The sequence below is a fragment of the Glycine max genome, chromosome 6, assembly GCF_000004515.6.
Source record: "Glycine max cultivar Williams 82 chromosome 6, Glycine_max_v4.0, whole genome shotgun sequence".
Taxonomy (NCBI): domain Eukaryota; kingdom Viridiplantae; phylum Streptophyta; class Magnoliopsida; order Fabales; family Fabaceae; genus Glycine; species Glycine max.
This window is the reverse complement of record NC_038242.2, coordinates 43109020-43121057: the sequence shown is the minus strand read 5'-3', so window position 1 is coordinate 43121057 and position 12038 is coordinate 43109020.

The following is a 12038-nucleotide window of genomic DNA, read 5'->3' as shown; positions in this document are numbered from 1 at the left end:
TGATTGTCCTTCCGAACACCAGTTCCATGAGTCACATCAGAATTTTCAAGTTGTTTGTTCGCCTTGGCCGATGTTCATTGACTATGTTAACGACACATGGATTATCCCCCACAAGGAAAAATTTATTACAACATGGATGAATAAGGTCATGCACCTAGGCAACACAACAACAAGCAGGTATTAAGAACTGATTTTATTTATTAGTAAGGATTAGTATTAAATGGTATTTAATTGTTGTATATTTTCATGCTTGTTGTGTATTTTAAATGTAGGGTTGAATCAGCTCATTGGGCTCTCAAAAGAGTACTACAAAATAGCGTTGGAGACCTATATAGTGTTTGGGATGCCATGAACAACATGATCACGCTGCAACATGTCGAAATTAAAGCATCCTTTGAAACCAGTACGCATGCGGTTGGGCATGTATATAAAAAAACCTTATACAAGAGGCTTTTTGGGATGGTTTCAAGGGATGCTTTAAATCAGATTGCTTCTGAGGTTGACCGTCTACGTTATCTCGACAACAATCTCTCTTCTTGTGGTTGTGTGATGAGAAGCACGCATGGTCTTCCTTGAGCATGTGAGCTTTCTAGGTATACTGCTGGCAGCATCCCATTGGAGTCAGTCCATCTTTTCTGGAGGAGACTTTGCTTTTCAGACCAAGGGTTATGTGAGACGGAAGTCACCATCAAGGAAGAGATAGAGATCATATCTAAAAGGTTTGATGAACTTGATGTGGCTGGCAAAGTAACTCTGAAGACTAAACTTCGAGAAATTGCATACCCTGATCATAACTCTATGTGCCCTCCTCCGTCAAAGGTCAACACTAAAGGTGCACCGAAGAAACTGATGAAAAGAAGTCAAAGATCCACAAAGCGTGATCCGTCTTACTGAGAGTATGTTGATGCTTTTCATTCTATTCAAAGCAGTAACTCTCCAATGAAACGAAGTGCATCATGTTCTCAACTGCCTCAGCCAACAAGGATTATCCCAATGTTGGATCAATTTGCGCCATTCTTTCAAGGTTTCATTCGTGACGTTGTGGATGTGAAAGCGGACGGTAACTGTGGATATCATTCCATTGCCGCTTTATTAGGTATGGGGGAAGATTCGTGGTCGTTAGTGCATAATGAATTGATTAAAGAATTTGGCAGGTGGTCGCATGAGTACACGAACCTCTTCGGTGGCACAGAGAGATTTGAACAATTTAAGTTGTCCCTACTTGTTGATGGGTTTTCAAAGGTATGTTTTAGGTTAATTTTTTTTAATAACAATGTTTAAATTACTTACATGTGTATGTTTGGTTCATTCAGGTTAGTGTGGACAAGTGGATGGATATAACGGACATGGGATATGTGATTGCTTTACGGTATAACGTAATCCTTGTATCGTTGTCCCGACAACAAAGCATGGCATTTTTCCCTCTTAGAAGTCAACCACCACCTGATTCTTCTGGCCACCGCATCATATGTGTCGGTCACGTGTTTGGAAATCATTTTGTTCAGGTACATTGAATATAGTTAGTATAACAATTATGGAATGACTTCGCTGGTTCATTTGGCACGGTCAGCGCATGATATAATGTTTGTTCATGTACAACAGGTTTATTTGAAAGACCATTGTCCCTTGCCGCCTCCAGCGTTGTTGTGGCCAAGCAATTGTTATTCTCAGGCAAAGCAGTGGACAATTCCATATATTAGTATAATGCAGCAATACACAAGCTTGATGTCATTCAAAACACACTATGTAGACCTAAATGAAGACTAAACATGCATTGTTTATGTAATTGTATTCATTATGCGATATAATTTGTTGTAACCCGTTACTTACCAATTAATATTATTAAGTACTCGTTTGGTTAAGCAAGGAAATTGTTGGTCCAACAAAAATCATTCATGCGTGCAGCATACATCATTGTCATAATTGACAACACATAATGACATGCATGCGTATTACAGTTTGAGCGCGAAAACACATTGGCTGACTTGACTACACATTCTGAAACTAGCAGTCGCTCGACAACACATTGACTGACTTGACTACACATTGGCGACAACACATTGGCTGACTTGACTACACATTCACACGTGTCTATTTTTTTGTAAACAAAGTTAAGTAATGGCTTGGTCACAACCATCTATATATATGGTAGACTAGGCTACTAAATCACACATTATCTTGCTTTCAAATAGTCTCCCAACTGATACACAAAGTATGACATTTTTAGGAGAAACTAGCAGTCAGATGATTGTCAACTCAAGGTTGGCTTTCATTTTTCCAAATGGATCGATTATTCACAATGATACTGGGGTTTACTTCCAAACTTCAACTCCGGTGCCCATTCGAGTACCAAATAGTTGTGATTTTGCAAGCCTAAAAACCAGAATACACAATACCCTTCAGCTATCCGACAAACAATTTTTGGATGAAATTCATTACCGGAAGCCATTCACCGATACAGGTAACCAAATTTGCTTTGAGTGTATGAAATTGATAAATGATGACGATGTAAACACAATGTTAATGTGTAATGATCAATTTTCTTGTGTTAGTCCGATTGAGTTATTATGCATTGTTGGAAGAACACCAGATGGAATAATAAACTTACTTGAACGCACTATGCCCCGTACTCATGACGCGATCTTGTATTACAACGGGAAATGGAACATGCCACCGCAGAACAAATTTGTTGGATGCGCGTTCACAGGAAAAAATCCTAAGAAATTTCAAATTCCTTCAACATGTACCATCGATGAACTAAAGAATTTAATCAAGCAAGTTGCACCTAAAGGGATTCCCCCTCATGGAATTCACGAATCACAAACGGTAAGACGATTGTTTTTCCGCCAACCAGCTCGCTTTGAGTATTCAGATACGATTATAAAATATGAAATAAATGAGCTGATGACCAACAAAGAACTACTGAAGGTGTTAGTACAATCTAACTACTGGAAAAAATATGGACCAATAGAAATTTTAGCTGTCTTTACTAAATATGTTGTGAAAATCGAAGACGAGGTCACTGGGACATCGCTAAATAACTGAATGTGATGTTTATTTTTTTGCTTTTTCGTTGATGTAACCTTTATCTGTTTACGGCGTGTTTAATTCCCATAATAAAGCTGAATGTGTTGTTTCAGTGGTCCAAAAAATTAATTGTTAGAAGGGTCGATTTCCTATTTTTTTGGATTTTCAGGCTTTGTTTTTAGGTGTTAGTTGACGGAACCGGGGAATGAGACTGTTTTTTTTGGATTCTTTGACGTCCAAACATGAGAAATGACCACCCTCCATTGTCTCACGGCACTGGCACACCCACGCAAAAAAATCTCAAACATGGGTACTTGAACATGGAAAAGGGTCGATTTCCTATTTTTTTGGATTTTCAAGCTTTGTTTTTACGTGTTAGTTGACGAAACCGGGGAACGGGACTATTTTTTTTGGGTTCTTTGACGTCCAAACATGAGAAATGGCCGCCCTCCATTGTCTCACGCCACTGGCACACTGACGCAAAAAAATCCCAAACATGGGTACTTGAACATGGAAAAAGGGTCGATTTCCTATTTTTTTGGATTTTCAGGCTTTGTTTTTACGTGTTAGTTGATGGAACCGAGGAACGAGACTATTTTTTTGGGTTCTTTGATGTCCAAACATGAGAAATGGCCGCCCTCCATTGTCTCACGCCACTGGCACACACACGCAAAAAAATCCCAAACATGGGTACTTGAACATGGAAAAGGGTCAATTTCCTATTTTTTTGAATTTTCAGGCTTTGTTTTTACGTGTTAGTTGATGAAACCGGGGAACGGGACTATTTTTTTGGGTTCTTTGATGTCCAAACATGAGAAATGACCGCCCTCCATTGTCTCAAGCCACTGGCACACCCACGCAAAAAAATCCCAAACATGGGTACTTGAACATGGATTTTTTTTAAAGTCATCCTTGCAGTATCTTATATGGCGATTTCATTGTCATGTAAATTTTTTTTTAATATTTAGTTTTTGGTACGACCTTATATATTAATGGTGTTAATTATGATCGAATCATAATTTAATATATATCATAATTAATTTACAAATCTTACTAACACATAATTATGAATTATGAATTATGAATTATGAATTATGAATGATTTTAAAATCATTTATTTTTTATGTAATTCTTACAAACAAAACTCATGATTCTAGGTTCACTTTTTTTAAAAATAAATTTAAAACACTCGTAAACTTCGCTTAAGGACCACAAACAATCGAAATAATAAACTATATTATAAAATAATAAACTGTGCAAAACACGTCAACTATATTAAACAAAAACTAATAATTACAAATATTCATGTCAACTACAACACAAAAAATAAATACAATGATCAATGGTCCGTGCGGCATCTCTGACGAGCCCTGACAGTCCCATCAGCACTGGGTCCCCCTCTCGCGATCGTCAGGCAGTCCTACATAATGTCATATAACTCCGTGCCTGCAGTGACTATCCTAAGGTTGAGCACACGCTCCAACCTCTGTGCAATCGCCTCATATCCCTCGTAATCATCCTGTCAAAGTCATTAAAAACATTTATTATGAAATTTAAAATAAATAATAACTCATAAAACATTAAACACGCAAATAATCTTACCACATGTGGAGGGGGGTCAAATGCAACTGGAACCTGGGGGCTGGGCGGCTGTATGTAGTCCTCAGGGTCTACAGCTGGTGCATCCCTCCGCTGGTCACCTGCCTGGGTCGGTGTCATGAATGGGTGAGATATGCGGAAAAACCACTCCATGTAATCTGCAGATACCTGTCCAGGCACTAGACAAAGCTGACCTGCAGGTAGTAAGTGATCCGCAAACTGCATCCACCTGTCATCTATCTGATCGTGTGACAATCGTGCACTAACAGGCGGCGGAGGGATGCTCTGGATGTAACCAAACTGGCGTACCACCCTCTTCGGTCGAACTGTGACAACCATATGACCCCATCTCAGCTGACCCTGGAAAGATGAAATCTCTTTAAACGCCCTAAACCCCCGATGCTCTGTGTACGGCAACCAGGACACATCTGTGATGGTCAAACCATCACAATGTGCCCTGTAGGGTGCTCCTGTGATTCCCTTCATGTGCGCCTTCGACGTCAACCACCAGGAAGCACGTGGGGACGTCTCCTAGTATGTATCGTCAGTCACGCACTGGTGCACACTAGGGAAGTGCTCATAGATCCAGCACTACACAATAATTGAGGTTAACATAACATAAAAACATGTTTAAATCATAATCAAACGTAACATATTAATAAACACAAAATTTACCTGAAGTAGCGTCTAGTACCCCGCAAGCTGTTGGGTGGTGGTCCTACAAGCCTCATCTAACTGGTCATACATATGAACCAGCGTGGCAACTCCCCAAGCGTAACCACCACTATGAGCGAGGTCCCGGAAAGCGTCAAGGTGAACCACATGCATGTATGTTGCACTCTTATTAGCAAAAAGAGTGCAACCGACAAGGTGCAGCAGATAAGTGCGAGCTGCGACAATCCACCGCCGGGCTTGACATCTCGTCTCATAAATGTCTCGAACCCATCCTAATCGTACATATGCTCCATGAAGTGTTCTTCTGGAAGACGTTTGGTTACTTCCGGAAGAAGAATTCTTCCAGAAAGTTTTCGGAAAAGCTTTTTCCGGAAGTTTTGGAAGAACCCATAACGGGTCTTCCGGAAGCTTCCGCCGTGAACCCCCTTTCCCCATTTTTTCCAGCCTCTCCTGCCCTCGTCTTCTACCCTATGGTTCCACTAACCTAAGGTTCTTCTAACCTAGCCTAATGCTACAACTACACAGTGCATAATAAAAGCTAATGGAAGGTTAACGACACCTACCTCGAATGGAAATGGTGTCCAACCGAAACAAAAGCAGCAGCCGGGCTCGCGGAGGAGGAGAACTCACAGGGTCACAGAAGAGGGAAAAGCAGAAGCAAAAGGAGGAGAGGGCGTGAGTGATTCCGGGAGAGGAGAGGGAAACATTTTTAAATGTTTTAAATTTTGTTACTGAAGGGAAAAATCGTACTTTCAATAAATTGTTGGGTGCACCAGCAATATTGCTGGGTGCACCTAGCAACTCCCGAGCTGCCATAGTGGAAGTTACTTAGAATAAAAATTACAATGGTGATGAAGCTAAGTTGTAACAAAGTTCTTGAACCTAGAAAGTGGTCCAACATTGCGTTTGGGCCTAAGAGGATGAATGTGGCTCGTTGGGCTATCAATGTTCTCTGGATTAAAAAGGGCATTGTCCTCAATGACCAAGGAAGAGTCTTGAATTTGACGTGCACATCCATGTTTGTTGCAAACGGTGTAGATTCGCTTGGAGCAGAGGGTGGAGAAGAGTCTCTGTTAGTCTCTTGAGTAGAGTGAGTTCTAGCTGGACGCACAATATTGGAATTGGAGTGAAGTGATGCTAATTGATCGGGAGGGCCTGTGTTGAGTTCCACTTTCCAAGTACGATTTACTTGAACATCAGGTGAGTGTGGAGATTCAAATGTTGCGACAGTGTGTTGTTGGCGAGTGCATCGTAGTGTTTCTTTGATTCTGTCATTAATGATTTTTTTTTTGTTTGCAGAACAGTGTCTACTTCAGCCATGAGAGAATCCACGGGCAAGTAATCTAGTAGAGATGGCGGTTTCCGACCATAGAGTGCTTGGAAAGGTGTCATTCCTATGGCACTGTGCAGGGTAGTATTATACTAGTACTCAACCTAATGTAAGAAGGTAAACCATTTTTTTGGATTCTAACCAGCAAAGCACCGTAAACAAGTGCCTAATGATAAGTTGTGGAAAATTTAAGTTGCATGCCTTGTGTTTATTCCCTGGGCTATGATATTCTGATAATAACTGTTGGCGAGAATTCTGAGTGTTGGGAATATACAGTCAGTTCTTAAAAAAGATAAGTCCTCTAGTCACATGGAAAACTTTCTACATTTCAGTATCATTTTAGCATTTAATGAAGAATTCATGACACTATGTATCGTTCTTATAAAGTTTATGCAGGGTTTGGAACAAGGTGGGTACAACGAAGAGAATGTCAACAAGAGTAGTTCACTTTCAATGTTCCTTCGAGAAAGAACATCTGCCACCCGGTTTTGGTGACCTGGTAAAGGATGTCATAGAAGAATCCTTGGCGTTTGGTGGCCCAAGGTTGTTGCTCAGGAGTCAACAAGCTTTGTTGGTCTGTATATATACCTTGAAATAATTTCCAATCAAGGATTGCCTATGAAGCACGGATACTCCATTCCCTTGCCGTGTCCGGTGTCCGACACGCGTTCGTGTCAGTGTCTGACACCGACATGACACTCGTACTACGTTCTATATTTTGGGACATTACAGGTGTCCACGTGTCCATGTCCGTGTCGTGTCCGGTGTCCGTATCGATGTCGGTGCTTCATAGAGGATTGCTTCCATTTCTTAATAGCTTTCGTGATGGCATACATTTCCCTTGCATAAGCTGATGCCTATTGCATTTTTTGGCAGTTTTTTTTTACTGAAAAAGGTAATTGGCTGACTATGTTGGTTGAGAACTACTCCTAACGCAAGGTTGGAAGCATGAGTTTCAATCTCAAAAGGCATTTTATAATTGGGAAAACTGAGGACTGGAGCCTATGTGATAATGTATTTTAATGTTGTAAATGCCTGTAATGTGTGTGTATTCCATTGAAATTGTACATTAGCGTGTGGTAGCTCTGTGAGTCAATCCTAAAAAATCATTGATAAAAGCCAGACAATCCTAAAAAATAGCAGATCGAGCATGCACCTTGGAAGGATTGGGTTGAACTCCTTGGGCTGAAATGATGTGCCCTAAATATCTGACTGTTGAAACTGCAAAAACACATTTAGTTAACTTAGCATAATAGGAATTAAGCTTACGTAACTATAAAACTAAATGAAGATAGTGAAGATGAGTAGCATAATCAACATTGTAAATGATTATGTCATAAAAAAAAACAAAGCAAAATTTCTCAAATAAGGTCATAGGAAGTCGCTCATTGTTGATTGAAACGTAGATGGTGGGTTTGCTAGTCCAAATGGCATCACAGGGAATTTGTAATGGCCATCAAAAGTCCTAAAAGTGGTTTTGTGTGTGTCTTCAGACCAAACCCGCATTTGGTGATAGCTCGAGTGCAAATCTATCTTCGAGCGCAAATTTATCTTTGAAAAAATTGACTTGCCACCAAATTCATCTAAATGCTCGTCTATGATGGCTATAGGGAAATTGTCTTTGATAGTTATTGCGTTAAGAGCACGGTAATCAACACAAAGTCTCCATATACCATCTTTTTTTTTTACCAAGAGTACTAGAGAAGAGAAGGGGCTAGTGTTTGGTGTTGTTTTTCACTGACATGGTACCACATTGCATATAGGATTAAGTCTTAGTGTATCTGCTGCATAATTCCTGTTTAATGATCATTGTGACGGGTTATGTGATGGTGTGTAATGAATTATGTGTGAGATGGGGTATTGTATTTGAGATGCGTTGTCTTGAATGTGTGATTAATCGTGAAGGTGTAGAATTGTTGGGTTACAAGTGTGAGGTGAAGTCCCACATCGGGTAGAAGTGGAAAGGTTGAGCACCATATAAGTGAGGAGAAGACCCATAAACTTGAGCCTTAAGGTTTTGGGTTAGAGTGTGGTGTCAGGTCTCCTTATATGGTGACTCGTGGTCCACAAGTGTACCCCTCGAATCTCCCCAACAATTGGTATCAGAGTCGATGGTTCAAGTTGGTGACTGACTCAGACGAGTATGCAAGTACCACAGGTGGCCAGAATGGCTAGCGGGCAGGGCAAGTACCGCAGGTGGCCATGGCTATACTCATGGATGATAAAGACTTCCGCTCGAGGGGGAGACTACCATGTGGAAGAGACTCACACTTGAGGGGGAGATGTGTTGGGTTACAAGTGTGAGGTGAAGTCCCACATCGGGTAGAAGTGGAAAGGTTGAGCAATAAGGTTTTGGGTTAGAGTGTGGTGTCAGGTCTCCTTATGTGGTGACTCGTGGTCCAAAGGTGTACCCCTCGAATCTCCCCAACAAGAATATGATTTGTGATTAAATTCTAGGACAAGTGATGTTACGTGTTGAATGTTGAAATGATCTGAATTGTGCCAAAGTTGAGCCTTGTAATACCTATATTGTTGTTATAATTATATTATTGTTATATTTATATCATACTTGTATGTTTTTGTTTATCTTTGAGGAATGTGATGACTCATTCCTCATGTGTTGTTTGTGTTTGGATCCTATGAAGATCTCGAACCTTGTGTTCATGGGAGAAGATGACTAAGTGGATTGCTTCAAGGAACATTGTGCAGGAGGATGACAAGACACAATGCTCTGATAGGATGTGATATTAGGACATGGATTTCTATTTAAATTGCATGAACAACCTTGTTTTGACCAGAAAATGTTTCTGATAAGTCTTATTTGGTTATAGTGAAACGAATGTAGACCTTTTACTCATGTGGATTTACTAATGATTTTATTGAATAAAACTGATTTTCTTAGATTTTGCATTTTGTATGTTTTTCTCGTTTATATGCATGTTGAGGTAGAGGGTGTCACAATCGCAATCTATAAAGACTCATGACGAGTATCAATGGTAGCTAGTAGTTGGGAGGGATAGTTGGAAGAATTTGGTGGGATATGCCTATGACAACAACATTAATCTAATGATAAAAAAATGATTCATAATGGACGATCTATAAGGTGGTCCATCTTAGCTTACTCCAGCAAGCACTCACATAACACGACAAACACTAAAGCCTTAACATTTTCTTCCCCCCTTAGATATATATCATTACAACACAAAATCGGGGGATTCTGAACTATCTCACATGAATCTGAACCTCTCAAACGAAGAATTAAATAACCATAATAACCACCAATCCTATGTGACCCATTAAAATAAGATTTTTTTTACAAAAAAAAAAAAAATCTAACCAAATCAGTGGAATTTTATAGAGTTGCATAGGATGGATTTGCTTAACCACATTTTTAGTTGGAGTGAGTTAGACAAAGCCATTAACTAGTGATGTATGTTATGGTACTTGTTGTTGCTGGTTTAGCAAGCTCATACAATTATTGAAAGTCAAAAAAGAACCAACATTTACCAATATCACACAACAATAACATACAAATATTAAAGTCACACAATCAAACAAATAGTAGAAACACAAGAGAAAAAAGGCAGATCCCGAGATGCCTCCCTCTAAGCACTTCTTTAATGTCACTAGCTCGACAGGCCATATGCCTTCATGGTGGCATGAAAGGTCACATATAACACATCTTCCTTGCATTTTCGCTTCTTAGCTAGACACTCCATGAAAATCATGTATCCCTAAAACGTTTTCCATATAATTACAAGGGACGTGTTGGTGTTCATGGAAAAAGTGGCACACATTACATACCCGGCCGAAAGTTCAAGCGGCCAACATTACATACCCACATTCTCTCATCCAATTGATCCAAGGGAATCTCTTCCATGGCCTACTGAATAAAGATCTATATGCACACCTTGCCATATACATCGAGATCTTTACACATTTGTTGCGCTTAGCAAGTATGGTAGTATTCGTGCTAAGCGTGTGTCTCACGCTAAGTGCGCCTTCATTTTCCTGAATTAGCCTACTTTCCAAAATTAGCCTACTTTCCTAAATTAGTCTTGCTTCATGATGCTAAGCGTGTTGTGCCTATTGAACCTATGCATCACGCTAAGGGCTTGGGCGTGCTAAGCGCGTATCTTTAGATCACCAATTTGTTCCTTTAGGCTTTACTTTATTTTTCTACTCCAATTATTCACTAAGCATCATAAATTCATCAACTTTTAATATTTTCTGCACAAAAACTTAAATGATATTAAAATTCCAATTATTTGCACAAAAAGGAAGAAATAAGAAAAAAAAATTACTAATTCATATATAATTTAATCCCAAAATATATCGATACATAGTAGTTATCAAACTCCCCCAAATTTAAAGCTTTGGTTGTCCTCAAGAAAAACTAACTAATTATTCTGAGACACAGTTTAGAGTTTACCAATCACAATTCATGAGGTAACTGCATACATTCCAAAAAGCATCATTGGCCAATTCTCAAGTTCACAGTTGTCATAAGTTCATGAAAGAAGCAGACAAGATGCACTTCAAATAAAATAGTTAGCAAGAATGATAGATCACGAGGAAGAATCACCAAACTTTAGTCTTCATGAGGCTAGTGTTTCACTCAATCCCACAGTGTCTCAGTTAAGAGTGTTTTAATTATAACAATTGAATGGTAAAATTCCCAACTTTGCACATCATCTTAGTCAATGCAATCATACATGCACAATGTGGATCACTAATGATTTTATTAGGCTTGTAACTTGGTTGGGCTAACAAAGAAATCATGATTTTTCTAGGATTCAAAGTTAGGATCTAGGAGAGCATTCATTCTCTCAAATTTTTGACAAACCATAACTCATAATTTTTCACAGCACCAACTTATTGTTTTGCTACTCTTTTTCAGCACAACCACTTTCGTTGATGATGGTTTACCCCATCTTTTATTCTTCAAAATAACAAGAAATTTTTTTTTTGCAACAGTAATAGGCATTCATACTGTATTGGAGTAATACCATATATTGTGACTAAACTTGTGTTGTTTATTCATTTTCCTACAATAGAAATTCACCCAAAAACATTCTCCCAAATTTGGGACAAATTTGTCTGTATTCATGAGTTCTCTCCTACAACCTAAGAAAGGGTAGTTAGTCAATATCAACTTTTTAGGCTTGGGGTCCAATGACAAATAATTTACATTAGGCTTAAAAAGGGTGCAAGGGATACATTCATTAACAGTTTGGCTTTTTGGCTAAGTAGCTAAAATAAAATAACAAACATGGCCTTGATTATCTCCACATCATACATGCATTCAAACAATCCAAAAATCATGCAAAATCAGGAAATTAAAACCAATTGTTCTCTCATAGTTTAAAGTTCATACAACTCACCAGTTTTCATGAAGTATTCAGGT